The following is a 19,702-nucleotide window of genomic DNA, read 5'->3' on the forward strand; positions in this document are numbered from 1 at the left end:
CTTATATCATTTATTCATTCATTTTCTATCGCACTCATAGTTTTATTCCATTTTGCATCTAATTATTCCTATTGATTTCTTCCCATTTCACTCAAACAACTAAACAAACAAATAAACAAACTTGCAGCTAACCACAATCAACAGCATACCATTTACGAATACCTTCATTTGTCACTTTCTCATCTTTCCTTCACTTTCGTTTTCCTTTACAAACAACCTCCTGTACCCTAACTCTTCCTTACACTTCACACAATGTTTCTATTTTCTGTTCTCCTAGAAACCATTCACGTAACGTAAGGTTATAAACATCCTTTTCCCCTATTGTTAATGTCATTTGTCAAAAATGTCTGCCGTAGGAAAATGGACAGACGTGTAGAAGGGGTTAATTTTCGGAGGCAAGATTAATCTTAGAGGGGCGTGTTAATACCTCCTTCTCTTGTCACTGGAGTAGGGGGCGGTGGCCTAGTCAAAGTCTGGGCGGGTCGTTTGACACACACACACACACACACACACACGCACACACACACACACACACACACATACACACACACACAGCAGCAGCACACACACACACGAGCACGCGTAAGCACTCACGCACATGCACACACACACACACACACGAGCACTCTTTCCTTTTCACTTTACCATAAAACTTCCAGTTTTTTATTTTTATTTTTTTATTTTACCAGACGTTTGAGTTCACAACTTTTCGAGTATTGTAAACTCCCTCTTAACCCTTTCAAGGAATGTTCTCTTTTTTTTTTTTTTTTTAACTCTACCTGCTAATTCCATTGTCGACAACCGTCCATTCAATTGATCATTAAACAGTAATGATTCATCACATTCCTCCCCCGCTGCCATCACATTTCTGTTTGTCACACTCCAAGGCCATCGTGTCTATATTTTCTTAATTCTAGTGCCCTTATCGCACTGGGATCTTCCAACCCGGGAGTCTTTATTGTACCTTTTACAAATGGCCTCCAGCCTTTTCCGTACGTTTCAGTGCCCTATTATCGTCACTGGGATCTTGCAACCCGTACTCATTAAGGGACGACCAAATTCCCAGGGTAAGTTACACCCAACTATTAGTTCACTCGTCAATGAAACTGCCCGTCACGGTAATCGAGACACAATGGTCTGAGTTGACCACTTATTTACAATTTTAATGCAATGGCAGGCTCGGCAAAAATGCAACCAATCTATCAAAATCACCAATCTGTGCCTGGGATTAAAAAACAGTGTTTGATTTACAGACTTCAGGACAGACTCCTAACGCAGATTTTATCTAAAAAGAAAGGTTCTGCTTACCTTGAATTGGCCAATTGAGTCTGTCCAGAAGATTGCAAGAAGTCATCAATCAACAGCGTGCCATCTCGGACGAAGCCCCCAAATTGTTGCGTAGCCAGCTCTTCCTCCCAAGGAAGTCAAAGTCTGCTGTCCACTCCCAAGTTCTTTTCATGGCAATAAGCTGATGTTTATATTCAATCTCCAGGCAATAGTTGGTATTTTGTAGTTTATTCTCAAAGCTTAGAGGACAAACCTGAGACCAACCCAGCACCCAAGCGTTCCCTAGCCCGGTCCAGATCGGTCTACCAAAACCCCGGAACTCCTGTCTACTTCCTCCTTCTCCTGTCCCCCCCACCTGCTGTTTCCCCAGTCTAGCTGTGCTCCGTATCTTAGGAATGTAATGGCAGTCTCAACAAAGACAGCGCTCTGACTCTAACCAAGGACACTCGAATCCAAGCACTTTGTACCACACGAGACATTAGCTGATGTAAATATGACTATAGGAGTTTTTAGAAAGAAGTAACACTTAAATATGGATATATCCAACAGTGTATGTGTGCATATGTACTTGTATATGTACAGTATGTGTATATGTGTGCTTGTACAGTGAATGTATATGTACAGTATGTGTATATGTGTGTTTGTACAGTGAATGTATATGTATAGAATGTGTATGTGTGTGTTTGTACAGCGAATGTATATGTACAGTATGTGTATACAGTATGTGTGTTTGTACAGTGAATGTATATGTACAGTATGTGTATATGTGTGTTTTTACAGTGAATGTATATGTACAGTATATGTATGTGTGTGTTTGTACAGTGAATGTAGATGTGTAGTATGTGTATGTGTGTGTTTGTACAGTGAGTGTATATGTACAGTATGTGTATACAGTATGTTTGTATAATGAATGTGTGTGTGGATGTACGAACTTTGAGTGTGTAAATATGTACTGTATTTATTTGTATATGTATGTGGGAGCGTAGGTACCTATGTATGTGTGTGAGTATATGTGAATTTGCATGTACAATACATTTGACTCCCAGTGTGTGCGGGAGCCAGAGTACGGCCCCAGCCTCCCAGAGAGCCCATCCCACAAACAGTAGGTGCGGTGCTCAGGGAACCAGGGGCCACCGCCCCCACGCAGCCAAGCCGGACAGCGACAGGAACCCCAGAGCCTGGCCCACCGCGCCGCCCACAAGGGCCAGCAGCAGGCCGCAGACAGACGCACCCGGCAGAGGACAAGGCACGAGAAAAGCAGGGGGAAGCCAGACCCCAAGCCAGCGAGAGACCACACCCCACACGGACAGAAAGGCGGGACGCCCCGCCCGAGGGGCCCGGAGACCCCCCGCAACCGGACGGGTAGACCGCCCCGCCCCACCGGCAACCGGGCCCCCACAAGCCCCCCCTCCCACCCCCAGAGAGCGCGGCGAGGCCAGCCCACGGCCACCCCACCCAAGCCGGCCGCCACAGGACCACCCAGCACGGGGCCACGGGAACCACCCACCCCACCCGCAGGGACCCCAACGATGGAGATGGAACAACCAGCAACCGCCCCGCCGAGTCCCCCCCCCTGAGGTAGGGGAAATAAATAAATAAAATAAATAAATACATAATAATAATAATAATAATAATATTAATAAAATATATTAAAAAATAAGAATAAATAAATAATTAAATCTATTTATAAAAAAAAAAAAAAAAAAAATAATTAAAAGAAGATCACAGACATGCTGACACACAAGGTCGCTACCCCAACAACTGGCCGACTCGCAGCACCTCGGAATACCCTGCAGCACCAAGCTACCACAGTAGACGCAGGGACCAGACTCAGCAGGCCCCAACCAAGACGGGCACCCGGAAGGGATGGACGGTGGGACCCAGGAGCTCCAGACACGCAGTCCGGATGCAGTAGCCTGAGGCGCCGACCCCAACCCGACAGGCAGGCCCAGAACGTACCCCCAGAAATATACATACGTATATATATATATACATACACATAAACATACACATGTACACATACACACACATACACATGCATACACATACACATATATATACATACATACACACACACACACGTACACATACATATACACAGTTTGTCAGCCCCGACAACCACCACGCGCGCGCGCTGCCACCAGTCACAACATCAGCCACCCCCCTGCACCAGACCCAGCAGCCACGGGCGCCCACACCACAAACAAACGGCAGCAGAAACAGCAGCCACAACACCCCCAGACAGCCAGCACCACCCAATCAAATCGATCAAAAAAAAACCGCGACTGGCAACCACACGCCAACAGGATCACAGAGACCAGCCAGCGCCACCCCGCCAGCAAGCCCAAACGCCAACACGCAAACAAGAGACACCAACACCACCCCCCACCAAAAGACCCCACCACCCCAACCCAAACCCGCACAAACACACCACCGCCCAAACAACTGAGACACAGTATCCAGACCAGACACGGGCGCCGTGGCGCCACCACATCAAGTCGCCAACAGAGACCCCACAGCGCAAAGTCGGGCCACACGGGCACGGACCCCACCCAACAGGAAGCGAGACCCGCGCGACGCCACACACAAATAAATAATAAGATTAAACAAAAAAAAAAATAATAATTTAAAAAAAATAATAATACTAATAAAATAAAATACAAATTAAATTAAATTAAAAATAAAAAATACAAATAAATAAATAAAATAAAATAAAGTAAGTAAATAATAAAAATTATTATTTTTTAAAATAAATATATATATATATATATATATATAAAAATAATAATAATAATAATAAATTAATAAAAGCCTGGCAGGCCACCAGAACGCAGTCCCCGGAATCCGCGCCGGCCGACGAGGCAATGAGGGGTGCGCCGAACCCCAACCCCCCCACATGCATGTTTACAAGGCCCCCAGAGTGTCTACTGTGTAGTTAAAATTAGGAGGTCAGCCATTACAGCCGACCTCCAGTCCCTATTGATGCGTGTACTATAGCGTGAGTGAGATATGTATGCTTGTGGGAACTAATAATGCGATTAAAATTGGGGGACATCAAAGTCTTGGTGGGTCCCAACCAAGCCGAGCCCTCCAAATCCTAAGTGTCTAATATGCAGCTAAGATTGAGGGATGGACGAGCAGGGGACAAGACAGGAGGACTGGAGCCCCATAGGAAGCATCCTCAACCCCCCGGCCATGCCTCCCCGCAGGACCATCCCCCAAAGTCCTATATTTGTGTGACTGTGTGCTATAAGTAGGAGGAGTAGAGGGCCCGGACATCCCCCCCAGTCCATGCAGCCGACAACCAGGAACTACGGCCAGGAAGCCTGCCGCCCCCCCCCCCCCCCCCCCCCACGGCCCGTGACCCACACCAGACCACTTTAGTGTGACGCCACGCGAGCCCACCCCCCGCCAAACAAAGCCAGCCCCCGCCCGCCCCAACCCAACCCCGCAGAGCCCATACCAGCAACCAAACGCAGAAAAACTGCACAGCCCCATGCCCAATGCAAACACCGCATCCCGGCCATCTACACAGCAACGTACCCATACGAGTTCCGGCCAGGGGATGGCGCCCCCCAACGGGGGAAGAAGTCAATGCACCCGTCCGCACGCCAGCCCCCAAACCAGCCGGCAAGCCAACGCCAGCCAGCCCCCACAACCCCACAAACGCACAGATACCAGCCACAGTCCCCCAACCACTCCAACCCAACACAGCGACGCCAACCGCCGGCAGTACCACAACAACCATCACCACCACCGCCCGTCCGCAGTACAAACACCCGCGGCCGCCGAAACCGAAACAAAAAAAAACGACCTATATATCTATGATGAAATCTTAACATTGCAACACAAGCCAATACGGCCGGGTTAACTTATAAAGTGCAATTTTAAATTTCCCGGGAAATATCCGGCTGAAAACGTCTCGGTATGATGACGTTTGCGCGTGACGTCACGGATTGAGCGGAAGTATTGTGTCCCAATACAAAGAGCTCTGTTTTCATCGCAAAATTCCACAGTATTCTGGACATCTGTGTTGGTGAATCTTTTGCAATTTGTTTAATGGACAATGAAGACAGCAAAGAAGAAAGCTGTAGGTGGGATCAGTGTATTAGCGGCTGGCTACAGCAACACAACCAGGAGGACTTTGAGTTGGATAGCAGACGCGCTACCTGAGTATGCAGCTTTCTTCCAAACATTTGATCACTTGCCCGTCCGTGCGTGCCGCTATGTGCACGTCACGTACGTAACTTTGGGGAAATATATGTGCTGTATGAACTTTGCGGAAGTGAACGGTAGTTTGGGCTGTGGGATTGAGTGTGTTGTGCGGGTGTTTGATTTGTATTGGCGGGTTATATGGACGGGAGCGGGGAGGTGTTTGTTATGCGCGATTAATTTGTGGCATATTAAATATAAGCCTGGTTGTGTTGTGGCTAATAGAGTATATATATGTCTTGTGTTTATTTACTGTTTTAGTCATTCCCAGCTGAATATCAGGTCCCACCCACCTCTCACAGCATCTTCTCTATCTGAATCGCTTCCACTGCCCTCTAATCCTTCACTTTCACTTTCCTCATCCCCGAATCTTTCATCGTCGCTCAAATTAATGTGGTAATCGTCGCTTTCTCGGTCTGAATCGCTCTCGCTGCTGGCGTCCATGATTGACAACAATGTGCAGATGTGAGGAGCTCTTCAACCTGTGACGTCACGCTACTTCCGGTACAGGCAAGGCTTTTTTTTTATCAGCGACCAAAAGTTGCAAACTTTATCGTCGATGTTGTCTACTAAATACTTTCAGCAAAAATATGGCAATATCGCGAAATGATCAAGTATGACACATAGAATGGATCTGCTATCCCCGTTTAAATAAGAAAATCTCATTTCAGTAGGCCTTTAATGGTACTTGCACTACAACCTTAGTTTTTTGTGTGCTTGTGTGTGACATACATAGAGACCTTGCTACAGCATGCACTGCAAAATATGCAGATCTTACCACTTATGATTGTATAAAAGGGCTATCATTTTTGCATGTGGCCCGCTAAAACATTAAAAAACATACAGAACTTACTGTAACATGTTTTCTCTAGTTGGAAGTGGAATTCATGCTGAAATGTGAACATTTCTTCCTACACATGACAGCGCTGAATATAAGTGTTATTTTTTCATAGTTTGTTGAAGAGTTGTGCTGACGTCATGACCACACTCAAACCAGGCTCCAATTGATTGGTGAAATGGAGTCAAACGTCACTTGTGCTAACGTTGGATTAGTGTAACAAAACCATGTGACAGTGCCCACTGGAAGAAGTCTTTCTAACAGGCAAAATGAATATGTTTTTGCAAGCACTAATCAATGGATTATAAATAAATATATTGATGATGAACGTAGTGAATAAAACTCAATGTAACACATAAAAAAAGAGATTCTTCTTCACAAAAATACTCAAGTAAAAGTAAAAAAGTATGTACAGTTCATCCAATAAGTTACTTAGGTAAATATAACGTGTTACCACCCACATTTGTTTGTAACGTATGTGGACATTTTGTGACAAATGATGTAGCAGTGTGACAATGTATCCATATGGCAAACTATTTGGACATTTAACCTTGCAATAAGATTATGGAGTGGTCTCGCCACATGTATATTTTTCATCGCTATAAACTTTTTTCATTGTTGGTCTATCGTGAGTCCAGTCCGCGTCACACGTGTCATTCAGGGGGGACCTCTGCACAAGTAGCCAACAATTGGGTCAAAGTCACAGAAGAAGAAGAAGAAGAAGAACACGGCTCTACTGTAAATTTCTTTAGGCCAAAAGGTTGATCAGAAATTCAGCTGGAAGAAGACACAATAGCCACCAACCAGCAAAGATGTCTAAAACTTTTGGCAAACTAAATCAGGTGTTTTGGTGTCTCAGCATCAATCCAGTTGTCCTTTAAAGGAAAACTGCAATTTTGCCTATTATTCACAATTTAAGATGCCGATAAATGCTTTAAAATGTAATATCGGAAAGTATGACACATAGAATGGATCTGCTATCCCCGTTTGAATAAAAAAAATTCATTTCAGTAGGCCTTTAGCAATGCTGTTGCTAATGACGCCATTGAAGCTAACTTAGCAACGGGACCTCACAGAGCTATGATAAAAACATTAGCGCTCCACCTACGCCAGCCAGCCCTCATCTGCTCATCAACACCCATGCTCACCTGCGTTCCAGCGATCGACGGAAGGACGAAGGACTTCACCCGATCATCCGTGCGGTCGGCGACTTGCGTCGGCTAGCGCGTCTGCTATCCAAGTCAAAGTCCTCCTGGTTGTGTTGCTGTAGTCCGCCGCTAATACACCGATCCCACCTACAACTTTCTTCTTTGCAGTCTTCATTGTTCATTAAACAAATTGCAAAAGATTCACCAACACAGATGTCCAGAATACTGTGGAATTTTGAGATGAAAACAGAGCTTTTTTGTATTGGATTCAATGAGGTACCAATAGTTCCGTTTCAACGATTGACGTCACGCGCATACGTCATCATATATTGACGTTTTCAACCGGAAGTTTAGCGGGAAATTTAAAATTGCACTTTATAAGTTAACCCGGCCGTATTGGCATGTGTTGCAATGTTAAGATTTCATCATTGATATATAAACTATCAGACTGCGTGGTCGGTAGTAGTGGGTTTCAGTAGGCCTCTAAGCTTCGCCAAGCTGGGAATTATTAACCGTGTAGTTACATGTCCATGGTTTAATAGTATTGTTGATCTTCTGTCTATCCTTCCAGTCAGGGATTTATTTATTTTGTTTCTATCTGCATTTCAATCAATCAATCAATCAATGTTTATTTATATAGCCCTAAATCACTAGTGTCTCAAAGGGCTGTACAAGCCACAACGACATCCTCGGTGTCGAGTGGGTCTGATATAATATTGTGAAAGTCCAACACATCAGCGAAAGTCCAGTCCATGGTGGGGCCAGCGGGAACCATCCAGAGTGGAGACGGGTCAGCAGCGTAGAGACGTCCCCATCTGATGGTTACGGTCAGAGCGAAAAAAGATACGTCCTGCACTGCATTGTAGTCCTTCACTCTCACTTTCCTCATCCACAAATCTTTCATCCTCGCTCAAATTAATGGGGTAATCGTCGCTTTCTCGGTCCGAATCTCTCTCGCTGCATTGTAAACAATGGGGAAATGTGAGGAGTCCTTCCTCCGGTGACGTCACGCTACTTCCGGTATAGGCAAGGCTTTTTTTTATCAGCAACCAAAAGTTGCGACCTTTATCGTCGTTGTTCTCTACTAAATCCTTTCAGCAAAAATATGGCAATATCGCAAAATGATCAAGCATGACACATAGAATGGATCTGCTATCCCCGTTTAAATAAAAACATTTCATTTTAGTAGGCCTTTAATTTAGAGTTATTTGGTTAGGGTTAGGGTTAGAGGGTTAGGGCCAGGGTTAGTGGGTTAGAGTTATAATAAGGCCATGCCGAATAAGGCATTAATAAGTACTTAATAATGACTAGTTAAGAGCCAATATGTTACTAATTTGCATGTTAATAAACAACTAATGAATGGTGAATATGTTCCCCATACTAAAGTGTTACCATGTTTTTTACTGGTGCACAAAATGAACCATGCATGAACATCACCTTGTTCAAAGAACAAAACCAACACAATGCATAAACTCACAACAAATTCCACACCTGCAAATCAGTCTGACTTCTGCTGTTGCCATATCCGTAATACGCCGATAGGGAGAAGTTTTTATTTACCCGATGAGTCGGGTGTGTCTTAACCTCCGCCGAACCCCTGAGCCCGACTCAGCAAACCCCTAGGGTTCGATCGAACCCAGGTTAAGAACCACTGTTCTAAAAGGTTTACATTTTTCTTCGTAAATAAACGCTAGCAAAAGTCAGCTAACAATGGAGGCAGTGGGAGTCGCATTATTTCACCAATAAAGCATTACAAAAAACCTCCAAAAACCTCCATCAACATTGTATATATGTAATGTAGTAATAGGCACATTCATAATAATAACATGTCATATTTACCTATTTTGATTATTTTAAGCATACGGCGGCGTATTTACACAACGTTCGCTTTTCCTTCATCAACAACAACAACTACTACTCGTGACAGACTTCATGAGAGACCACAAAGACTACTTTGGGACAAATGATAATCCATAACATTATATTTTGAGCTCCAAATTTTAGAAGCTGAGTGATTAGCAGATCCAGGAAGTAGCACTATTGCTAAGTGCCTAACCAAAAAAAATACAATCATACGAACATAATTAAAAAAAACACACTGAGGGGCCTGATTTACTAAAGGTTTGTGTGCACTAAAACACATGCAAATGTGATAGCACACGCAAAGCTGATCTACTAAATGTGTGCAAAGTGGATTGCATCTGTTATGTGAGCAGAATAAGGCGTGCAATCCATTTTCATTCAAATTTAAAATACATGCTGGTCATCAAAACACCCACAATATTGGGAGGAGAAAATGCAAATGTAATTGTTTAGCACGCACGATGTGATTTATCAACACTCCATTTTGAGAGCACTATTTTGCGTTTCATTTAGCACGTGTCAAAAGGACGTGCAAACTGACAGTTTCACACACAGCTGCAGGATCAGTGCTCGCGCTGCAAACACAGATGATGGACAGACGAAAATCCTCCATTTGTCAACATTTTGGTGGACGGTCAGAAATAAAAAATATTAGTCGTATCGTCTATTCAGCAATTTCCTTTTATAATTTCATAGTTGTTGAATGACTTTGAGGGGTTGATTAAAAGGAACTCAATTGATGTGTGTTGTCTGCTGCCGTTTTTTTTTATTTTTTATGTTGTTTGTTTTTTTAATTTATGAAATATATTATTATGAAATGTCTCCTACATGAAAAGATGTCTTTCATTGTGCATTTTCTTGTGTTTGAATCATTCAAGATGCACAAATGCGCTGGTGATGCGATCCACAGTCTCGCACACTGAGTTAAGTGTCAGTGTACATATGTTTTTGCAATTGCAATTCAGAAAAGTTGTTACACATTATAGATGTGTGCTGCTGGTTCAACACATGACACACAGGTAGGAGCATAACAAAAATGTGCAGAAAAAGGATTGTCTCTGTGGTAAAAGCTCCGTATGTATGCAAAATCCTCATCTAAATAGGGAGGTCTGCACCACTTTTCAATTGTACTCACAGTGTTGGTAGATCACTCATAGAACGCGCTATTTTTATTTTTGCGTACGCTGGTTAGCACATGGTGTTTGGATCTTAGTAAATAAGTCTCATATTATACAATGTCTGCTCTCACTGGGATGCTGACTAATGGGAGGTTTGTATCTTCCAGTTTAGACGAAGAATTAATCATAATCCTCCCGGAGGTATATCGTTTTTAAAGAAGGTGAGGGTCTTTTGGTGTCTTTGTCGCCATCTACTGGTTTAAATTGAATATCAAAGTTGACCATCTTCTCAGTTTATGGCCACAACCTTTTACTATGCAGGGGAGAGGCATGATTAAAAAACTAGAAATAACTTTTACTAACTCTGAGGTGATGCAGCAGCTCACTATGTCAATAGCTGCATAAGCTAGTTAGCGCTCTGTGATCATGGCGCCGCTAAAAGTACTTTATATGCGTTAGTGTTTATAATAACAATATTGCCAATACTTGATCATTATTCAGGTCACAAGATGTAAATGGAGAATTGTTGGTGTTTTTTGGATGGTTTTTAAAGGGTTTTATGAGCGGAACAGTGTACTCCTATTAGGTCCATTGTATGCCACCCCCATATATTACAAATTAGAATGCATTACAAAAAATGAAGAGCATAAGTGGTTTGTTTCACATAAGGATTGTGAATGATAGGCCAAATTCCCAAAAAGTGCAATTCCCTTTTAACTTAATCCAAGTATTCCAAACACTGGGAATGTACTGCTTCAAAGTGCTCTTACAAACAACTGGCTTAATTTTGGCCAGCTGACTCATTTGAAAAATGATGATTTTACGACAGTCTTTATCTTTACATTTGACTCCATTTTGACTTCCATGTTAGTAATAGTTGGCTGGGACGGCGTGGCGCGGGTTGGGAGAGTGGCCGTGCCAGCAACCTGAGGGTTCCTGGTTCGATCCCCACCTACCAACCACGTCACGTCCAAATTGTCCTTGAGCAAGACACTTCACCCTTGCTCCTGATGGGTCGTCATTAGGGCCTTGCATGGCAGCTCCCGCCATCCGTGTGTGAATGTGTGTGTGAATGGGTGAATGTGGAAATAGTGTCAAAGCGCTTTGAGTACCTTGAAGGTAGAAAAGCGCTATACAAATATAATTAATTTGCCATTTATGTGCTTTATGTGCTTGGCCAAAAGACCCAGACCTACAGGTGAGGTCTTAATGGTTGCCAGCAAAAACCGTCACGTTTTTTTCCCCTTTTAAATAAAAAATAATAATTAAGAGCCGTTTAGGCCTTAAAAAAGGCAAGCCAATTCTACAAAAAATAATAATAATTTTTATTTGTCATTTTACTCTAGTGTGTTTGTCGTCCATCTTTGGTGACATATAATTGTACAACTGAACATGGATGTCATTTTAAGGTTACTGGAATTATTCAGAAAGGTTCCAAATAATTAGTCATTGTGAAGACAATTACAGTCATTTCATTATGTTTTAATGTGAAATATGCACAATGGTGCCTGATGCTTTTATTTGCATTCATATGTGAGACTTTTTCAAACCTGCAGAGATGCTGGCCCAAGCTAAAGAAGAAAACCTGGACATGCATCAGGTGCTGGACCAAACCCTCCTGGAGCTCAACAATCTGTAGATGTTTGTGTGGCAACAAGTACAGCAGATAGTACAGTTCATGTAGTACAGTAGATGTAATACAGTAGATTTAGTACATGTTGAAATCTCCAAGTCAACATTTGACATTCCAATGTGTATTTGAGTCACTTCTATCCAACAACATTCATATCTAATGAAAAACTGTCCTTTATATATATATATATATATATATATATATATATATATATATATATATATATATATATATATATATATATATATATACACTGTATATGTATATATGCATCTCAAAGTTTAATTTTTTTAGATCAAGGAGGGCTCATATTTTAGGGCACCAAGGCAAGTTACATATATATATATATATATATATATATATATATATATATATATATATATATATATATATATATATATATATATATATATATATATATATATATATATATATATATATATATATATGAACCGTTTTTTTTTAATTCATTATTAATATAAACTTGTCAGCTTTTTGTCATTACATGATGCCTTTATCTCTATTTTTACATTTTGATAGAGGGAGGTGTTTTTTTAATTATTATTTATTTATGTTTTCAAGTTATGTACAATCATATGAACATGTAGATGCTGTATCGGGACAGATCCATTAAGAGTTTGAGCAGAAATATGTTGTATAGGAATTAACTATACACAATAAAACATTAACAAAATGATGTGTCACATGAATGGTTTTTGACATGAAAAAAACACAAGAAATGTAAAAAACATGGTGTTTACTTTTTTATATTAATGTAAAACTCAAAACAGTTTGGCTAATGAAGATGAAGTCTAATAAACAAGCTTTGTTCTTCTCCAACATCGCCTCCTTGTAGTTCAGTGCAACAGTTTGGCAAACAAAAATAAAGAGGAGTGACACCTCTCACATCGAATACACAATCTTCACAGCCAGCGTTCAATTCGATGAGATGACAAAACATTTTAGCCAGTATTGAACAAGGACGAGTGATCAACCCAGTAAACAAACCAAAGACTTTATAAACAAGTTGTGACAACGTTCACGGCACATCACCTACTGCATGTTTCCTCACGTCATTAACTCTCAGTCACAGCAGCTGATGGACGCTGTATTGAGAAAATGAAAGCAACATCAAACAGTTTTCTCGCTGTATACTTTCAGTGTGGGGACAAGTCTGTCTCCAATATTGTCCACACCTGTCTCCATCTAAACACAGCAGTGCGCTCTTAAAAGCACACCGGGAAGCGAAGGAAAATTAAACCAAGCGCTTGGCTACGTTTACTCCGAGGGGAAATCGCCGGAGCAAAGTCCGTGTAGCTTGTCCGCCATTATCAAGCCAAACGACGCTAGTGCAAATGCACCTGAGTTTGTGTTGCCTAAAATGCATTAATAAATTACGTTTTTTCAGTAATTAAAAAATTAGATGGTAATACTAACCGTCTGGAATTTTAACGCAAAATTATCATTATACCGTTTACCGTTACATCCCACGTCCATTAACAATTAAAAAGTCAAGGGCGGTCACGGCAATTTGTTGCCGTCGATGTTGGTCAATTTTTTTAGGGCATTACGGCAAGTCACAAGGGCGGTCGCGGCTTTTACCGCGGTTGCCGTGGTTACATTCGAGCCCTGTATGTACAGTATATATGTACAAACCCCAAAACCAATGAAGTTGGCACGTTGTGTAAATCGTAAATAAAAACAGAATCCATCCATCCATCCATCCATCCATTTTCTACCACTTGTCCCTTTCGGGGTCGCAGGGGGTGCTGGAGCCCATCTCAGCTGCATTCGGGCGGTAGGCGGGGTACTCTGGACACGTCGCCACTTCATCACAGGGCCAACACAGATAGACAGCACGGTGGAACAGGGGTTAATGCATGTGCCTCACAAGTCGAAGGTCCTGAGTTCAATCCCGGGCTCCGGATCGTTCTGTGTGGAATTTGCATGTTCTTCCCGTGACTGCGTGGGTTCCCTCCGGGTACTCCGGCTTCCTCCCACCTCCAAAGACATGCACCTGGGGATAGGTTGATTGGCAACACTAAATTTGCCCTAGTGTGTGAATGTGAGTGTGAATATTGTCTGTACATCCATCCATCCATCCATTTTCTACCGCTTATCCCTTTCGGGGTCACGGGGGGTGCTGGAGCCTATCTCAGCTGCAATCGGGTGGAAGGCGGGGTACACCCTGGACAAGTCGCCACCTCATCGCAGGGCCAACACAATGATTTGCTAATCCTTTTCAACCTATATTCAATTGAATAGACTGCAAAGACAAGACACTTAACGTTCCAACTGGAAAACTTTTGTTATTTTTTGCAATTTGGAATTTGATGCCTGCAACATATTTCAAAAAAGCTGGCACAAGTGGCAAAAAGGACTGAGAAAGTTGAGGAATGCTCATCGAACACTTATGCCTGGTTCACACCAACGGCGCTTGCTGCGCTTTAAAGCGGCGAGCAAAGCGCCGTCATTTTTGTCAATTTTTCCACGAATATCCCGATCTCCGAAGTAATGTTATGCTTTGATACGCTCTGATACGCTCTGATACGAATTAGTTGCCGCTTTGTTACCGTTCCTCACGATTTGATGCCGCTTTGATCCCGCTTTGATACGCTTTAAATCACGCTTTGATACGTTTTATTACGCTTTATTGAACTTTATTACGCTTTGATGTGATCCTGACGCTTTAAATCAGGCTCTGACACGATTATCAAGCTCTGTTGTGCATTGTTACAACAAAAATAACAAAAAAATGTGAAAAACTCAGTATACTAAGTTTTCCCCACATTTTTTTAGATTTATCTATTTATTTGATTCCTCTTTTTGTTTTATTATATACAGGATAAAACACATAATGTAATAAAAAAGAGAAATATGATAAACAAATAAGTTAAAAAAATGTGAAAAACTCAAAATACTAAGTTTTCCCCACATTTTTTTAGATTGATCTATTTATTTGATTCCTCTTTTTGTTTTATTATATACAGGATAAAACACATAATGTAATAAAAAAGAGAAATATGATAAACAAATAAGTTAAAAAAATGTGAAAAACTCAAAATACTAAGTTTCCCCCACTTTTTTTTAGATTGATCTATTTATTTGATTTCTCTTTTTGTTTTATTATATACAGGATAAAACACATAATGTAATAAAAAAGAGAAATATGATAAACAAATAAGTAAAAACAAATGTGAAAAACTCAGTATACTGTTTTCCACACATTTTTTATATTCATTTATTTTTTCAATTTCTCTTTTTTTCCATTATATTATGTTTATTATTTATTATTTATTATGTTTATATCTTCATTTCTTTTATTTCTTTGTCATCCTAATAAATATATATCTTTCATTTCTTATGCTAGTTGACAATAATAAAAGGCATTTCTTTTATTTTTTATATTCATTTATTTTTCAATTTCTCTTTTTTTCCGTTATATTATGTTTTATATCTTCATTTCTTTTATTTCTTTGTCATCTTAATAAATATCTATCTTTCATTTCTTATGCTAGTTGACAATAATAAAAGGCATTTCTTTTATTTTTTATATTCATTAATTTTTTCAATTTCTCTTTTTTTTCCGTTATATTATGTTTTATATCTTCATTTCTTTTATTTCTTTGTCATCTTAATAAATATCTATCTTTCATTTCTTATGCTAGTTGACAATAATAAAAGGCATTTCTTTTAAATGTAACATATTCTCTTTATTATTAACATTTTCATACAGAAAAATTATAGACAGTTAATGTCAAACTGCAACATCAAACAGCAGAAGTACAGAAACAATGATCATCGTATAAAAAAGGCAATGATGCAAAAGAGAATGGATTTGTAATCCTGTGTTGGTTTTACGTAAAGTTTCAATGTCACTAGTCAATATCACAGTCACTTCCTATTGCACTTTGAACCAAGATCTGTTAAGCTTTCCTACGCTTTGAGTCAAGCTTTGCTGAGCTTTGTCAGGCTTTGTCACGCTTTGATACGCTCTCTGCGCTTTATTCCATTCTTGACAGAGCGCAGAATTTTTTAAAACCGTTTAAAATTTTTGGGCGAACTTGCCGCATGTCCCGCTTCACTACAAGCTTTCCCACGATCCATTAGGACCCTCACGCTTTAATCAAGCTTTGTTACGCTTTAACGCCGCTTTGCATGCCGCTTTGCATGCCGCTTTAAAGCGCCGTCAAAGCGCTGTTGGTGTGAACCTAGCATTATTTGAAACATCCCACAGGTGAACAGGCTCATTGGGAACAGGTGGGTGCCATGATTGGGTATAAAAGCAGCTTCCATGAAATGCTCAGTCATTCACAAACAAGGATGGGGCGAGGGTCACCACTTAGTGAACAAATGCGTGAGCAAATTGTCGAACAGTTTAAGAACAACATTTCTCAACCAGCTATTGCAAGGAATTTAGGGATTTCACCATCTACGGTCCGTAATATCATCAAAAGGTTCAGAGAATCTGGAGAAATCACTGCACGTAAGCGGCAATGCCCTTGACCTTTGATCCCTTAGGCGGTACTGCATCAAAAAGCCAAATCAGTGTGTAAAGGATATCACCACATGGGCTCAGGAACACTTCAGAAAACCACTGTCAGTAACTACAGTTGGTCGCTACATCTGTAAGTGCAAGTTAAAACTCTACTATGCAAAGCCAAAGCCATTTATCAACAACACCCAGAAACGCCGCCGGCTTCGCTGGACCCGAGCTCATCTCAGATGGACTGATACAAAGTGGAAAAGTGTTCTGTGGTCTGATGAGTCCACATTTCAAATTGTTTTTGGAAACTGTGGACGTCGTGTCTGGTTACTGGTTTTATATGTGTATTTAAGTTGCATTTACTTATAATTTATTGTTTAGTCCCATTCTATTGCTGTATATATTAACGCTTTTGTATTGTTGGCATTGTCTATGATATTCTATTTATTATTTCCTCCTCTTATTCCCCGCCCTTGAGAATATTTTTGTTATCCTTTCCTCTGACTGTGTCAAACCATTTCCCTTGGGGATCAATATAGTTTGTTCAAGTCTAAGTTCATGAAGTTTGGTTCTTTTATGAACACATGTTCTCAATGGGGTTTAAGTCAGGACTTTGGAAGGCCATTCTAAAACCTTAATTATAGCCATTCCTTTACCACTTTTGACGTGTGTTTGGGGTCATTGTCCTGTTGGAACACCCAACTGCGCCCAAGACCCAATCCGGGCTGATGATTTTAAGTTGTCCTGAAGAATTTGGAGGTAATCCTCCTTTTTCATTGTCCATGTACTCTCTGTAAGGCACCAGTTCCATTGGCAGCAAAACAGGCCCAGAGCATAATACTACTAGCATCATGCTTGACGGTAGGCTTGGTGTTCCTGGGATTAAAGGCCTCACCTTTTCTCCTCCAAACATATTGCTAGGTATTGTGGCCAAACAGCTGAATTTTTGTTTCATCTGACCACAGAACTTTCCTCCAGAAGGTCTTATCTTTGTCCATGTGATCAGAAGCACATTTAGACAAGCCTTAAAGTGTCGCTTCTGGAGCATGGGCTTCCTTCTTGCATGGTAGCCTCTTAGTCCATGGCGATGCAAAACACACTTGAATGTGGACACTGACACCTGTGTTCCAGCAGCTTCCAATTCATTGCAGACCTGCTTTTTGGTGGTTCTCGGTTGACTCTTGATCATCCTGACCAATTTTCTCTCAGCAGCAGGTGATAGCTTGCGTTATTTTTCCTGATCGTGGCAGTGACAAAACTGTGCCATGCACTTTATACTTAATAACAATTGTCTGCACAGTTGCTCTTGGGGCCTTAAGCTGCTTTGAAATGGCTTCTAGTGACTTTCCTGACTTGTTCAAGTCAATGATTCGTTTTTTCAGCTCTGTGCTGAGTTCTTTTGACTTTCCCATTGTCGCGTTTGTAACCGAGTCTAATGACTGCATCACATGAGCCCTATTTAAATGGGCTCAGAGAAGTCAACAGGTGTCGTCAATCATAATCACTCACATGAAGTTAAGAGGCCATGAAGTTAATTTGATTTGATTGTAACTTTTTTACATCACCAAAATTGATAATGTATGTTGCTGTATGTATACTTTTGACCCAGCAGATTTGGTCACATTTTCAGTAGACCCATAATAAATTCATAAAAGAACCAAACTTCATGAACGTTTTTTGTGACAAACAAGTATGTGCTCCAATCTCTCTATCACAAAAAAATAAGAGTTGTAGAAATTATTGGAAACTCAAGACAGCCGTGACATTATGTTCTTTACAAGTGTATGTAAACTTTTGACCACGACTGTATATATTCAAGGCTTTTTTGCAAATATTATTTATCTACTGAAGAAAACTTACTTATAGCATGCCTTTAAATGTTAACCAAATAAATAGATTTTATTTTATTTCACTGTATTTGTGTTTTCATTACAGTTGTTGACGAATGATTAGTAAAGACTAGTAAGATAATGACCACCAGGGCGCGCCATTGAGCCTAAGACTGGATGACGTCACGGTAAATGGGCACGTGACTGGCAGGAGTCGAAAACAGGAAGTGTGCGTTTTCTCTGTCGCTTAAGAAAATTGTGGAACGTTTTAATGTTGCAGAATGTGACAATTAAGTATTTCCAGCAATAATTGTACTCCACTAGTGTTTATTTCACTTTGTTTTACGTGTCTGACTCAGGAACCTGGTCCTTTGTTTGACTGAAGAAAGGTACGTTCATACTTTACATTCTTATTATAAAAACAGTGTATTTATTATAAATATTCCATAATTATACGCGTTACTCTTTTCAAAGTTACGTTAATACTTAAATATTACACCCTCTATCAATAACTAAAGATAATTTTCTCTTTTCATTCGATTTTTGTTTGCTGCGTTGCACTGTATATGTTGTATTTAAAGTACGCCTTGGGTGTCTTATTTCATTCCTTTTTACTCAAATGAATTTGTCAACAACATAGCAGAAATGACAGAAACTACTCTTAATGGTGCCGAAAGACTGAGTTTTATTGTGAATCTTTATTATTAGACGGTATTTACATTGCAAAGCTGACAGCGAGTTAATTGCAGTTAATTGGTTCCAGGCCTGACTGGTAAACGTATTTATGTGAAATATAATATTAATAAATTAAATGGTTTCATAGCGAGGCATAACTAAACTGTTCACAGCCTTCTGAATGTTTCACCAAATATAACCTTCAGTGTATTATATATATTATTATATATATATATATATATATATATATATATATATATATATATATATATATATATATATATATATATACCAAAGACTTTAAAAATGGGACCTATTACCTTCCTGCTTGGCACTCAGCATCAAGGGTTGGGATTGGGGGTTAAATCACCAAAAATGATTCCCGGGCGCGGCCACCGCTGCTGCTCACTGCTCCCCTCACCTCCCAGGGGTGATCAAGGGGGATGGGTCAAATTCAGAGAATAATTTCGCCACACCTAGTGTGTGTGAGACAATCATTGGTACTTTAATTTAAATTTAATTAAATATATAAATATATATATATATATATATATATATATATATATATATATATTACACATACAGTATATACACACACACAGTAGCGGTCAAA

General features: G+C 40.4%; 1 protein-coding gene across 3 annotated transcripts in view; it reads left to right on the forward strand.

The window, feature by feature from the left end:
* The first annotated feature begins 18,580 nt into the window (after positions 1–18,580).
* The window catches only part of wdr91 (WD repeat domain 91), a 32,061-nt gene continuing 30,939 nt past the window's right edge, over positions 18,581–19,702 (forward strand). For all 3 annotated transcript variants that reach the window (XM_062031502.1, XM_062031501.1, XM_062031500.1), the window contains exon 1: positions 18,581–18,803. The gene's annotated coding sequence lies outside the window, so the exon portion shown is untranslated. The remainder of the gene's footprint in view (positions 18,804–19,702) is intronic.

The sequence above is a fragment of the Entelurus aequoreus genome, linkage group LG21, assembly GCF_033978785.1.
Source record: "Entelurus aequoreus isolate RoL-2023_Sb linkage group LG21, RoL_Eaeq_v1.1, whole genome shotgun sequence".
In the NCBI taxonomy this organism is placed as follows: domain Eukaryota; kingdom Metazoa; phylum Chordata; class Actinopteri; order Syngnathiformes; family Syngnathidae; genus Entelurus; species Entelurus aequoreus.